The 14,233-nt window shown below is 36.9% G+C and overlaps 1 long non-coding RNA gene and 1 pseudogene across 1 annotated transcript in view; both read left to right on the top strand.

Annotated features, from left to right (window-relative positions):
- Positions 1-1,600: 1,600 nt before the first annotated feature.
- Positions 1,601-14,233, top strand: part of LOC105483766 (uncharacterized) — a 100,927-nt gene continuing 88,294 nt past the window's right edge. Inside the window, exons 1-2 of the long non-coding RNA XR_011609001.1 lie at positions 1,601-1,722; positions 13,852-13,958. This is a non-coding gene — a long non-coding RNA (uncharacterized lncRNA). The remainder of the gene's footprint in view (positions 1,723-13,851; positions 13,959-14,233) is intronic.
- Positions 7,671-7,772, top strand: LOC112427072 (U2 spliceosomal RNA; annotated as a pseudogene).

The raw sequence follows: 14,233 nt of genomic DNA, 5'->3' as shown, positions 1-14,233 counted from the left end.
GAAAATGGAGATATTAGACAAAACTTCTCATCATTTCAAGTTAACTCCTCCTTAATAATTTCTTATAGTCTGTGAATATCAGACGTTCACCTAAATAAGAATGTTAACACACAGGGGTTTTTCTGATAACTCAGAAGATTCAGCTGTTGTTTTCATTGAACCAATAATATTAAATTAGTCTTACTTGTCAAAAAAATCATACAAAGATAATTCTGTTTTTGTTTGGGTTTATAATTTTATAAAAACAGTGACATCTTAAAGTATCTAGCAGAGACAAATATAAAATCTGGACAAAAATGTATACTGACAATTCTGAAGACATTTTTATTTTTATCTTAACAATAATTTTAAAGTCAGCTTATTTAACAAAAGTGTACTTAAGGCACATGAACTGGAAAAATGCTTGAACTTATTTACTTAATTTATGAGTGCTCTATTATTTATAAGCCAATTTGGTGCTCTGTAAAAACAACACATAACATCCAGACATGTATACTCACATAAAAACAAAGATCCAATAGCTTTCACCTTAGAAGTATAGCCATGAGAGAGCAATATAATCTCATAGGTTTATAAATATGTTCACATGGCTGAATTTGGTTTGCCCTAATAGGTAATCCAATAGAGGCTGTGAACACAAATTTAGGGTAAATCAGTTTCCAAAGCAGTTTGATTTTTAAAGGTCAAATCTCCCTATCCTCCAAAGAACATCGAGACTAATCAGCATGATATTAGAACAAGGTACTAATCAATTGGGCTCAATCCTGTGTAGAATAGCAGCATGAAAGCCTAGATATACAGACCTCCACCCCACTTTCCCATTCAACAGAAAAATTAATCCAATTGTAAGCTCTGCAATTCAAAGACCTTGTGAGATGAGATCAGGTATGTTCAGAGTAGCATGGCTGAAGACTTTCCCTTACTCCATCAACACTCAACTACATTCTGGCCAACTCTGAAGAATGCACCCTGGGGTGCTGCTCTCTGGGATCAAACCCCAACCTCCCATGATTATGATGACACACACACACACACACAAACTGTCACCGAAAAAACACAATCCAATCTGCAGCAATGAAAAAACCACAAGAGTGTCAAAACTGAAATAGTCAGCGTGCTTCCTCTTTCCATTGGTCAGGCTTGTTCAACCTGCAAATCGTAACTCCTTTGGAATGTCGCAGACTGAGAGGAGGCAATCCCATTGTCTGGTATCCACAAAAGACACCTATCCAAATACAGATGTCAAATTTCAATGGCTGTTCTTCCTAGGCAATCAGGAGTATGGTTGGGGCTGGCAGTGGTGGATCCAAAGAGAAATAAACCAAAATCCACTTCTGACCAAAAATGGGCAGGCAACTGCTTAGGAGAACTTCTGAAACTCTCCCAGCACATGGCAGCTGAGCCATGAGCAATGCATTTACAGTCAAGGAACAACAAAATTTGTTATCAAAATGCCAGGGTCTCAGTCTAGGTCCCATTGCTTGCTGTGCACAAAGCCAATGACTGAGACAATGAGTATTGTCAGCAAAGAAAAGCTGTAAATGGGTGATGCCAGCTGAGGAGATGGCATATAAGTCTCAAAGGCTCCTCAACCAACTAAATTTGGGGGTTTATATAACAGAAGGAATGTAGCTACACATGGGAAAACAGAAATTAAAGAGGAGTAAGGAAGCCATCCTGATGAATAAAGGGGTTGATGTCTCATCTGGATGTGGTGATCTGGTGAGTTTTAGTTCCTTGATACAGTTTCAGAGGCCTAAGTTTCAATTTCTTGAGGAAGAAACTTGGACAATGTAAGTTTCAGGTTTTAAGACCAGGAGAATCCATTTCTATGTTTATTGAAAAAGACTGTGAAATTCATTCTATGGGACAGTTGGGCCAATTTTCCTTTCTCACACAGGAGAATATTTAAATACAAAATGGTCTAGTTTCTGTTGGGTAGGACTGTTAAGCATTGACTTTAAAATTAAGCTGAACATTATTATATTCCTAATAGAAGTTCTTTGCAAGAGTCAAAAAATTGGGGATATAGCTTGACTTCTGTCACACGCAATTTCATAAATTGGAGCATCTCGCCTAGTCTATCTGAGGCTGTTTGAACATCTGCAGAAGAAATGGGCTTAATTAGGGGTTGTGAAGTTTGCTCCAGCTTTACATTCTGTAATATATAATAAAGCTTCCTTTGTTAAAGTTACTCATAGGGGTTCTTAGCATTCTTAAACATAAGATTTGTTATATTTGAAGATAAGTTGATTTCTTAGAGTTACCAGATAGTTTTAATCCTAAACTCCATGCTCCCGAATCTGAGCATGGTAAAATATTATATATTACAATTATTGAATATAATCATGCAACTGATACTTTCTTTACCTGTAAGCCAATCATTAGCCTGTTTGCACTTAAATCTCTTCCCTTTCTCCTCCTGCTTTGCTGAGTGTTGCAGATGCTGACCATAGTGATCTGTGTTTTTTAGGTTTCCCTGTTGTGGCAGCCATGGGGCGTAAGATGCCCTAAGTGCCCATACCCACTTCAAGAGTGGCTCTGCCACAGGAAGGTCAGGACACCAAGAGTACCCATCTGTGGTGCGTTCAGAATCTGCCTTAGCTTTGGAGCAGAGGTTCTTTGCTACTTAGGCTGCCCCCAGCCTCAGTGACTGACCATGGAGGAATATAATACCCCTCAATTGTAATCTATATGCCAGTGCAAACTATCGGGCTCATCAAGTCTTTCTCAGTACTCTATCACAGCTAGGGGCTCTTACTACCCAGTCCTTTGATCTGCCCCCGTTCCTTTCATAAGCCTCATTTCACTATCAGCTCTCAAGTCCTTCCCTACATACTCCTTTTCCTTCTCCACTTTATATTTCATAGGCATTACCTCTAGTAAACCTCTTGTACATCTAAATTCATCTTGGCATCTACTTCCCAGAGGATATGAACTTATACATCTGTCAGTTGCTTCTGACTACCTTCAGCCAATGAGATATACTGTATGGGGCTTGCAGGGGGAACCAAGAGTGACACTGGGGAACAATTTCTCTCTCTGCTACAGGAGGCATACCAGTTGTGACTGTACCTTCACCATGATACCAGCTGCTGCCCCATAGCCACTCTCTCTGTGAATCTTTGTTTCTGTCAAACTAATTAGCTTCTAGTATCCAATAATATTACCTTCTCTCAATGTATTCATGGGTATAAGTGGCTTCTTGTTATTGTTATCTTGTTTACCTCACTATTTTCACTGTCCTTTATCTGGAAGATAAACATCCAGTAAAATAGGGTTGTTAAAAAGCATTGTGTTTTACAGAATACTTTGGCATCCTCCTGTTGCCAACCTTAGATCTGAGTTACTTGAAGGAAAGTCTGTTCTCTAGCTTTCTAGTAATTTTCTTTCAAATTGTGGCTTGGAATTGACTTTTCTAAGCCCAGTATTCTTGCTCTTCTGATAACAAATTCTTTCCCTCTTTTCTTTTACAAGATGTTCCTTCTCTCCCTAGTGGCGACCCACATTGAAGGTATGGCATGACACCTAACCTTGACTAACTAGAATCCTTTTCTAGGAACTGCTAGGGATGCAGAGGAGAGAGCAATCACCATTCGCCTCTGCAATCCTGTACCTACTGGGGGCTATTTTGTAAAAAGAGTCTGTGAATGGGTCCAACACCAGTGGAGGCTGACCTAAAAAATGCCTGATAACATTTTTATACTAAACTCCTGGATAAATTTGGAAGAGAATACTATTAATTCAAAGAATAACCCAACTCATAAAACTCTCAAGTTGTAAAAGTCTTTTCTGACTATCTGAAAGGAAGTTTTGAGTAGAGTGGGAGGAAGGGATGAGTAGGGGGTTGTTGAAGATAAAGTTAATTTGGGTAACAGATATAAAGAAGGAGAACACATCTGGGTGTCTGGATGGTTGCTGAAGGTGGAGGGAACTTGGAAAACTGAAACCCAGCATATATTGATTTATCTCCACATTTTCATTTCAGAGTTTCTGGCTCTTTCTGACACTTATGATGTCTGTGGCATCTATTCTTTTTATTACACTGTTATAAATCTTCCCTAATCCTTTGAAGTCAGAACCTTTGCTTTCGCTACCACTTCATGCTGACATCTATGACTCAGCTCCCTGGCTTCTCGGGGATTTGTTTTTAAACAGATATCATAAATTAGAGAAACAGAGGTTACCAAAGATTAAACTGTTTATCAAACAAATAATGAAATACATTCTTTGTGTTAGGATAAATTATTTGTGTTAAAATATATTTTAAATGTCTATGAAAGAATTATTGAAAATGGCATCTAAACAATCATCCCTGTTTTTCTTAATTTTTGAATGAGTTGCCTTAGGAGATGTTTTCTTTAACAACAGAGTCATATGGTTTAATGTCATTGAACATTTTACTCCACACCATGAACAGATAAATTTCTGACAGAATCTCAGCATCAGCTGGAAATTCAGATCAGTAATTTTTTTTTCTAGGTTGCATAAACTTAAGTTAGGCTAGAAACGTTTTTATTCAGGTGCTCTCAGCATTCAGAACTGGGCTGGCTACCTATTATGCTTTGATTTTCTGTATGAATCCCTTATAAATTGTCATCTTTGTCCTAGACATAGTCAGAAAACTAGTGTTTGTGCCACCAAGTAGAGTTCTATTTGAATCAACTAGAACTTTTAAAAGTTTCAGCCACTATTCTGCCTGGAGAATATCAGCTGTTATGTCTACCCATCTGAGAACTCTTGCAAATATTCCCTAGAGCCCACTCTGACTGTGGCAACCACAGGAGACTGGCAAGACTGGGAAGCTGAGGTATCCTCAAAGATCTAGCCCTTAGCATGAGCTACCCATAAGGCAAGGGGCAATGCAGCCTGCCAAAGTGCCCCTTAGGACAAAGGAAACCTGATTGTGTGTTCTCCCCATCTGATAGCCCTCTCATTCTTGTGAACAGAAGGTGACTGTTCCCATCCCAGTGAAGATGAGGGCATAGTGCTTATCTCCGAAAGGGAGGAATGTTGTTCTATTTTAGTGGACAGGAAGCACCATTGGCCAGGAACAGACATGAAGATGGGGGATCTTCTCTTGTCCCGCCATCCACTGCTGTGGATGCAGCCACAGGTTTTCCTACTGGGTATTGGAGTGGGTGTACCTGGAGATAGCTTCTCTAGGACTATCTAGGGTTACTACACCCCTACTGACAGTGTGCCCATGAGCCCAGGCTTGCACAAAGGTCAGAATTCATCATCCTTTCCCTGTGTGGAGTGATGGCATCCCTACAGCTGAATGCTGGCCAGCCACAGAGTTGTTTGGGGCTGAGGGAAGAGGTTCCACTGCAGGCCAATTCAGGGTAGCCACAGGATAGGCATTTTCTGCAGAATTCAGTTCCATTTTAGCCTGGAGATAAAGGGCAGGGCCTATCTGAACTGAAGGCTGTAAGCTCTGGGACAAAGGTGTGATAGGGAATTGGACGGGGAACTGGTACAACTCCCTCCTTTCCACCTCTGAGGAGACCTCGGCGCATTGCACCATGCACTCTCTCAACCACCCCAGTCAGGGTAGGTGTGTCCACTGATCACTGGGGTATCTGGGGATGAGCCAGCTCTTACTTGTAAGTGCCACGTACAGGACTGAAAGTTGAGCTGCACAACCAAATAACAATATAAAAAACCCACTTACAGAGGGGCATAGTGCTAGGGAATGAGATAAGCTTCCTGAGATCTCAGCTCTCAGCCCCACAGAACATAGTGAGCCAGTTCATATACCCGATGCATTGTTACAACAATCAGCACTTGAGAAAGCCACCACACATAGAAAAACTATCTATAACCAAGGAATTTATACCAGACCCTTGGCCCCCTGAAAGCATTCAGAATCGAAATCAAGTGATCATATACAACATACATTACAGTCACATCCTCAAGGAGGAAACATAAATAAAAATTCCCATCCAAACAAAAGCAAATTCAAAAATAAGAAGAGCAAGCTTCTCTAGATGAGAAATAATCATCATAGGAACTCCTGCAGTACAAAAAAAAAAAAAAAAGTTTCAACATCCCCAAAGGATCACATTAGATCTCTAGCAATGGATCCTAGTCAAAAGTGAATTTGGATCCTAATCAAAATAAAATCTCTGAAATAAGAGAAAAAATTCAAAATATGGATTGTAAGAAAGTTCAATGAGGTCCAAGAGAAAGTTGAAAATCAACACAAAAAATCAGGAAAACAATTCAGGATATGAATGAAAAATTTACTAAAGGCATAGATAGTTTAAAAAAAAAAACCCAGAACTTTAAGAGATAAAAAATTTATTGATGATATTACAAAAAATAGTTGGAAACTTTTATCAGTAGACTAAACTGAGCAGAAGAGTTTCAGAGCTTGAAGACTGGTCATTTAAATTAGCCCAGTCAGACAAAAATAAAGATAAAGAAATGTTTAATAATGAAAAAAGCCTTCGAGAAATATGGAATTATGTAAAACGACCAAACCTATGAGTAATAGGCATTTCTGAGGGAGAAAAAGAAAAAATAAAAATTTTGGAAAATATATTTGACAGAATAATTCAAGAAAACTTTCCTGGCCTAGCTAGAGAATTAGACATTAAGATACAAGAAGCTCAAAGAACACTCGGAAGATTCTCTGCAAGAAGAACTTCATGAAGGCATATAGCCATCAGACTATCCAAAGTCAAGGTGAAAGAAAAAAAAAATCCTAAAAGCAGCTAGAGGGGAGCCTCTAATAGTCTATAAAGGAAATTTCATTAGACTAACAGTGGACTTCTCACAGAAGCTTTATAAGGCAGAAGAGATTGAGGGCCTATTTTCAGCCTTCTCAAAGAAAAAAAAAATGCCAGTCAAGAATGTATATAGTGCCAAACTTAGCTTCATAAATGAAGGAGAAATAAAGTCTTTCTCTGACAAGCAAATGTTAAGGAAATTCATCACCACTAGACCATCCCTACAAGAAATGCTCAAAAGAGCTCTAAACATGGAAATGAAAGGACGTTACTTGCCATAATAAAAGCACATGTGAGTACAAAGCTCACAGATCCTATAAAGGAATTATACAATTGAGATTACAAAGACAACATTATGACAGGAAGAAAACCTTACATGTTAATATGAACCTTAAACATAAATGACTTAAGTTTTCCACTTAAAGATATAGATAGGTCAACCATATTTAAAAAACAAGATTCAACTGCTTGCTGTCCACAAGGAGCCTGCAAAATAAGTGAAGGACCATAAACTCAAAATGAAGGGTTGGACAAAGATATACCATGTAAACTGAACACAAACAAACAGAAAAAAGCAGGAGTAGCTATAGTTATAACAGTTAAAACAGACCTTACATAATCAATAGTGAAATAAGACAAAGTTGTTACATAATGATAAAGGGTTCAATTCAACTAGAAAATATAATTACTCTCAACATGTATGTGCCAACCACCAGAGCACTCAGATTTATGAAACAAACACTACTAGACCTGAGAAAAGAGACAGAGAGCAATAAAATAGTAGTAGGGGACTTCAATACCTCCGTGGCAGCACTAGACAGATGACTGACGCAGAAAATCAACAAACTCTGGACTTCAACAGGACTCTAGATCAAATGGACCTAATAGACAGTTACAGAACATTGTGCCCGGCAACCACAGAATATACATTTTTCTATCACTTCTCAACCTTTTGGCTAAGATCAAGTGTAGTATCTGTTCTTATCAGAATATACATTTTTCTTATCCATGCATGAAATATTCTCCAAAATAATCTATATACTTAGTCATAATTTCTTAATACAAGCCTCAATAAATTCAAAAAATAAAAATTATGTGGAATATCTTGGATGACAGCAGAATAAAATTAAATCTATGTATACATGTACACATAGAAACCTATATATATACACATATATACATAGAAATCTATGTGTACATGTACATAGAAATTAAGCAACTTGCTCTTGAATAAGCTTTGGGTAAATGATGACATTAAGGTAGAAATAAAAATAAATCTGACATGAGTGAAAATAGAGACACAACATACCAAAACCTATAGGATACAGCAAAAGCAGTGCTATGAGAAAAGTTTATAGCATTGAATGCCTACATCAAAAAAGATATAAAGATCTCAAATTTACAACCTAATGTCATACCTCAGGGAACTAGAGAAATAAGAGCAAACAAAACCTAAATCTAGCAGAAGGAATGAGAAAACAAGGATATAATGAATCATTAAATTAAAAAATTGGTTCTTTGAAAATTTAAACAAAATTTATAGACGCCTGGTTAGATTAAAAAGTAAAGGAGAAGATTTATATAAGCACAATCAGGAGGATAAAGGTGACATTACAACTGATACACAGAAATGCAAAAGATCATTAGAGACTCCTATGGACATCTCTACATGCACAAACTAGAAAACTGACAGGAAATGTATACTTTTCTGGAAACATACAACCTCTCAAGATTGAACTGAAGAAATAAAAATCTAGAACAAACCAATACATGTAAAGAAAAACAATCAGTAATCTTAAAAAATCTTCCAACAACAAAAAGTCCAGAAGCAGAGAGATTCACAAACTTTACCAGACAGACAAAGATGAGCTGATACTAATCTTACTAAAACTATTCTAAAAACAAAACAAAAAAATTGAGGAGAAATAATTGCTCCCTAACTCATCTACAAAACCACTATCACCCTGGTACCAAAATCAGGAAAGAACACAACAAAAAAGAAAAAGTACAGCCCAATATCCCTGATGAGCATAGGTGCAAAAATCCTTAACAAAATACTAGCAAACTGAATCCAACAGCACATAAAATAACACATCATGATCAAGTCAGTATTATTATAGGGATGCAAAGGTGGCTCAATATACAAAAATCAATAAATGTGAGTCACCACATAAACAGAATTAAAAACAGAAAACATGATCATCTTAGTAGAGGCAGAGAAATCATTCAATAAAATACTTCCTTTATGATAAAAACCTGCAACCAACTAGGCATCAACAGAACATACCTCAAAGTAATCAGAGCCATCTGTGGCAAACCTATAGCCAACATCTTACTGAAAGTGAAAAGGTTGCATGCATTCTCCCTAAGACCTGGAACAAGACAAGGACGTCCACTCTCACCACTCTTATTCAGCATGGTACCAGAAGTTCTTGCCAGAGCAATCAGACAAGAGAAAGAAATAAAAAGCACCCAAATAGGAAAAGGAGAAATCAAAGTATCTCTGTTTGCTGATGGCATGATCCTATACTTAAAAACTCAAAAGACTCTTGTATTTGTTAACTGACTCCAGTAAAGTTTCAGGATACAAGATTAACACACAAAAATCAGGACATTTTTATACCCCAATAATGTTCAAGCTGAGAAACAAATCCAGACACAATCCCATTTACATTACATTGTGTGTGTTTGTAACAGCACACACACAAAATACCTAGGAATACATTTAGCCAAGGAGATGAAAGGTCTTTTCAAGAAATACAGAACACTACAGAACACTGATGAAGTAAGTCATAGATGACACAAACAGAAAAATATCCCATACTCGTGGTTTAGAAAAATTAGTATCCTTAAAATGACTATATGGCTCAAAGCAATCTACAAACTCAACACGATTCCTACTAAATCATTAATGCTACTTTTAACAAAATTAGAAAAATATTTCCTAAAATTCATGTGGAACCGAAGTAGAGCCTGAATAGCCAAAGCAATACTAAGCAAAAAGAACAAAGCGGCAGGCCTCCCATTACCTGATTTAAATGATACTGTTAGACTATAGTAACCAAGGTAGTGGTTTAAAATGGTACTGATTTAAACATAGACACATAGATCAATGGAAGAGAACAGAGAACCCAGAAATAAAGCCACAAACAGCTAATTGATCTGCAACAAAATTGACACAAATATACCATGGTTAAAGGACACCCAATTCAATAAATGGTGCTAGAAAAATTGGATAGCCATATGCAGAGAAATGAAGCTGAACCCATATCTCTCACCATATACAAAAATTATCTTCAGATGGATTGAGACTTAAACATAAGATCTAAAACTACAAAATCCCCAATAAAAACCTAGTAAAAAGAAGAAAGAGGGAAACCTAGTGACAACTCTTCTGGACATTGGCTTAGGAAAAGCATTTATGACCAAGATCTCAAAAGCAAACGCAACCAAACAAAAATAGACAAATGGAACTTAATTAAACTAAAATGCTTCTGCACAGTAAAAGAAATAATCAACAGTGAAACAAGCAGTCTACCGAATGGGAGAAAATATTTGCAAACTACTCATCCAGCGAACGTCTAATATACAGAATCTACAAGGAACTCAAACAACTCAACATGAAAAAAATAATAATAATTAAAAATTAAGCAAAGAATACATGCAGACATTTCTCAAAAGAGTATATTCAAGTAGCCAATGAACATATGAAAAAATGCTCAACATTACTAATCATCAGAGAAATGCAAATTAAAATCACGTTGAAATACCATCTCACACCAGTCAGATAGGATATTATTAAGAAGTTAACAAATAACAGATGTTGGCAAAGATGTAGAGTAAAGGGAATGCTTCTACACTGCTGGTGGGAATATAAATTAGTACAACCTAGATGGAAAACAGTATGGAGATTTCTTAAAGAACTAAAATTAGAACTACCATTAGACCCAGTAATTCTGCTACTGAGTATCTACCTAAAGGAAAACAAATAATTATATCAAAAAGACACCTGCACTCTTCATGTTTATGACAGCACTATTCATAATAGCAAAGTCATGATATAAACCTAAGTGTCCATCAATAGATAATTGGATAAAGAAAATGTTATATAGATACACAATGGAATACTACTCAACCATAAAAAAGGATGAAATCCTCTCTTATGCAGCAACACGGATGGAGTTGGAAACCATATCCAAGTAACACAACTCAGAAACAGAAAATCAAACACTGCATGTGCTCACTTATTAGTGAGAGCTAAACAATGAGTACACACTAATATACAGAAGCAAATCATGGGGACTTCAAAAGCAGGGAGGGAAGAAGGCAAGTTAGAGTTGAAAAATTACCTATTGGGTACAACACTATTATGGTTTTGTTTTTTTTTTTTTTTTTTGGTCGTTCTTGTTTGTTTGTTTTGAGACAGAGTCTCGCTCTGTTGCCCAGGCTGGAGTGCAGTGGCACAATTTCAGCTCACCACAACCTCCACCTCTCCTGCCTCAGCCTCTTGAGTAACCGGGACTACAGGTGTGTGCCACCACCCCCACCTAATTTTTATGTTTTTAGTAGAGATGGGGTTTTGCCATGTTTGCCAGGAGAGTCTCGAGCTCTTGACATCAGGTGATCTGCCCACCTCAATCTCTCAAAGTGCTGGGATTACAGGCATGAGCCACCATGCCCAGCCTCTATTATGTATTATATCTATGCAACTAACCTGAACATGTATTCCCTGAATCTACAAAAATTAAAAATATATATATTTGAAGAAATATTTGAAAAATAATTTAAGATAATAGAAACAAGAAACAGTAACTTTAGTATGAGCCACATGACAATGTAAAGACATTTAACATCTAGTTCACATGGGATAACCAATAGAGAAAATTCTTTTTTTCTAGTAAAATACATACACATACACATACGCATACATACACATACACACACACATACACATACACATACACACACACATACACATACACATACACATACACATACACATACACATACACATACACAGAAAGAGTCTACTTTTGCTGAGTATATATTCTATCCCAGCTACTACACCTAAGGTTTTATATAAGTATGGTAATAAGAAGTTCAAGTTTTGGTATCACAAAGGCATGGGCTCAGTAATCCCATACGGTTAACTAATAATGGTGATATCTTGGCCAGTTTTTAAAAATGTCCTTGAATATTATTTACCTTGTGTAAATTTGGGATAGTAAAAGCCACTTAATGGGGTTGTTGAGAGATTTAAATGTGTATGTATAGCCGTTGATGCAGTATCTGTCCCATAGTTCATAATAATAGCCTTTATCATCATCATCATGTTTGGCTGTTACTATCTCTGGACCTGCTTTAATTTTCATTTCATCTCACATGCATCTTCATATCACTTCTATATGATAGAAATTATTATCCCAATTCAGATGAGGGAATTGAAGTTCAAGGTAATTCAGCTAAAAATTGGCCAAGGAGGAAGTTGAACCCATGTATGTCTAGCTGTGGTGCTTGCTCCTGCTCATTTTACAATACTGTACATATGTCAGATAATGTTTCCTAGTATAGAGAATTGACTTACTTTTTTTCCATAGCAAGTTTAACATACCTTTGATGACACAAATTCCTGATTTACTGAGTCACTTGAACCAAACAATAATTTTATGTGCCAATGGACTAGAGATATATGTGTCAAGGTTTCAAATTGAATGATGACTAATCAAAAAATGAAATTCAAAAAATATCTACTAGTACTTCATTAAGAAACAAGCTACTGGGGCTGGGCGCGGTGGCTCACGCCTGTAATCCCAGCACTTTGGGAGGCCGAGACGGGCGGATCACGAGGTCAGAAGATCAAGACCATCCTGGCTAACACGGTGAAACCCGGTCTCTACTAAAAAAAATACAAAAATTGGCCGGGCGCGGTGGCGGGCGCCTGTAGTCCCAGCTACACGGGAGGCTGAGGCAGGAGAATGGCTTGAACCCGGGAGGCGGAGCTTGCAGTGAGTGGAGATCGCGCCACTGCACTCCAGCCTGGGCGACAGAGCGAGACTCCGTCTCAAAAAAAAAAAAAGAAACAAGCTACCAACATGCATATATATATACATAGATGAATATGTTCCCATATCTGTGGCATTAATTCCATATTAAAGTATATACATTTTAGTGTTAATAATGCACAGTATAAACTCAAGCAACAACCGCTGTGTAAAGTTACAAAAGTAAGAAGAAAGATGTATTACTCTAAATTATTTACTTTCTTGTAATCCCTCTTGAAGTTCTAGTTTTTAATCTTCTATGCAATCTTATATTTCCCACGATAATTCATCTGTAGTATAAGGATGTTCTGCTTCGCTGAAAAATAAAGAACCTTATATAACTGTGGCATCGTTTATGTAACTGGAGTTGCTGGAGCTTGCTTCTAATATAGGACAAAGCCTAAAGAAAGTCTTATGAAATGTGCAACAGATGGTATTAGGTTGGTGCAGCTTTTGAGGTTAAAGTAATGGCAAAACCACAATGCCTGTCGCACCAACCTCATATTCTTAATAAAGAAATAAAGCTATGCCTTTAACACCTTCTTGCCAGGGATGAGTTAGAATGATTACACTTCTCCTGAGCAATGTAGGTTAAGTTGTACAAGATAGTATTTAATACCACTTAAAATTGTAACCGCAAGTTATGACATGCATAATTTTGTCAACAGTCCAAAAATTACTAACCTTTTCTAAGGTGATATATACATTTTCTTATATATTTTCATCCTGTATAATCTGTGATATTAGTGGATGGATAAGAAATTTAAAAATGCTTATGTGTATTTCATGTCTGGAGAGTCTGTGTTAACATCTGAATTTTACTGGTACGCTGGTTTAATAAAAATTTCAAGGTATGACCTTTTTTCTGTGCTAAGGCAAACGTTTTCAAACAATATTGACAACATAGGCGTAAGTAGACAAAACAAAAAGGTCTTCTGCTAAGCAATACCAAAATCTACCCTTGCAATACAACTGGTAAACATACAGCAAAAACGACTTCTTTTCAGCCTCTTGAAGATATTCTTAATTACATGTTTAAGCTCTCTGCATACTTCACCGTTTCATTTCTTGCCTAGACCTCGAAAAATCATCAGAGAGTAAGTGACGTTTTGCAAATCGAACATAGAAAATGAAGGCATGTTACATAAAATCAAACTTCCTTGCAGCGAACCGTTTTGGAAAGGTAATGTTCCTATCTTTCATATTAAAATACTTAACCAGTCTCTGACTTGCTGTAAAAATGCATGCTTGGCAAAAATGTCTGAGGCAGGCTTCTGAGATTTCTGAAATGACTCATACCTTCTACATATATATATATAAACATTTATCTTGTTATTATGCTTTGATGCACTTTGCATACAACTAAAGGACAGTACTGTTTAATTTGTTAGAATAGAGAATCTGTAGCTAACTTGATGAAGCTCAACTTCCCCACTACCTACTTGTGTGACCTTGAAC

This window comes from Macaca nemestrina, chromosome 10 (assembly GCF_043159975.1).
Source record: "Macaca nemestrina isolate mMacNem1 chromosome 10, mMacNem.hap1, whole genome shotgun sequence".
NCBI lineage: Eukaryota > Metazoa > Chordata > Mammalia > Primates > Cercopithecidae > Macaca > Macaca nemestrina.
The sequence above is the reverse complement of the archived record's forward strand: the minus strand, read 5'-3'. Positions and strand labels throughout refer to the sequence as shown.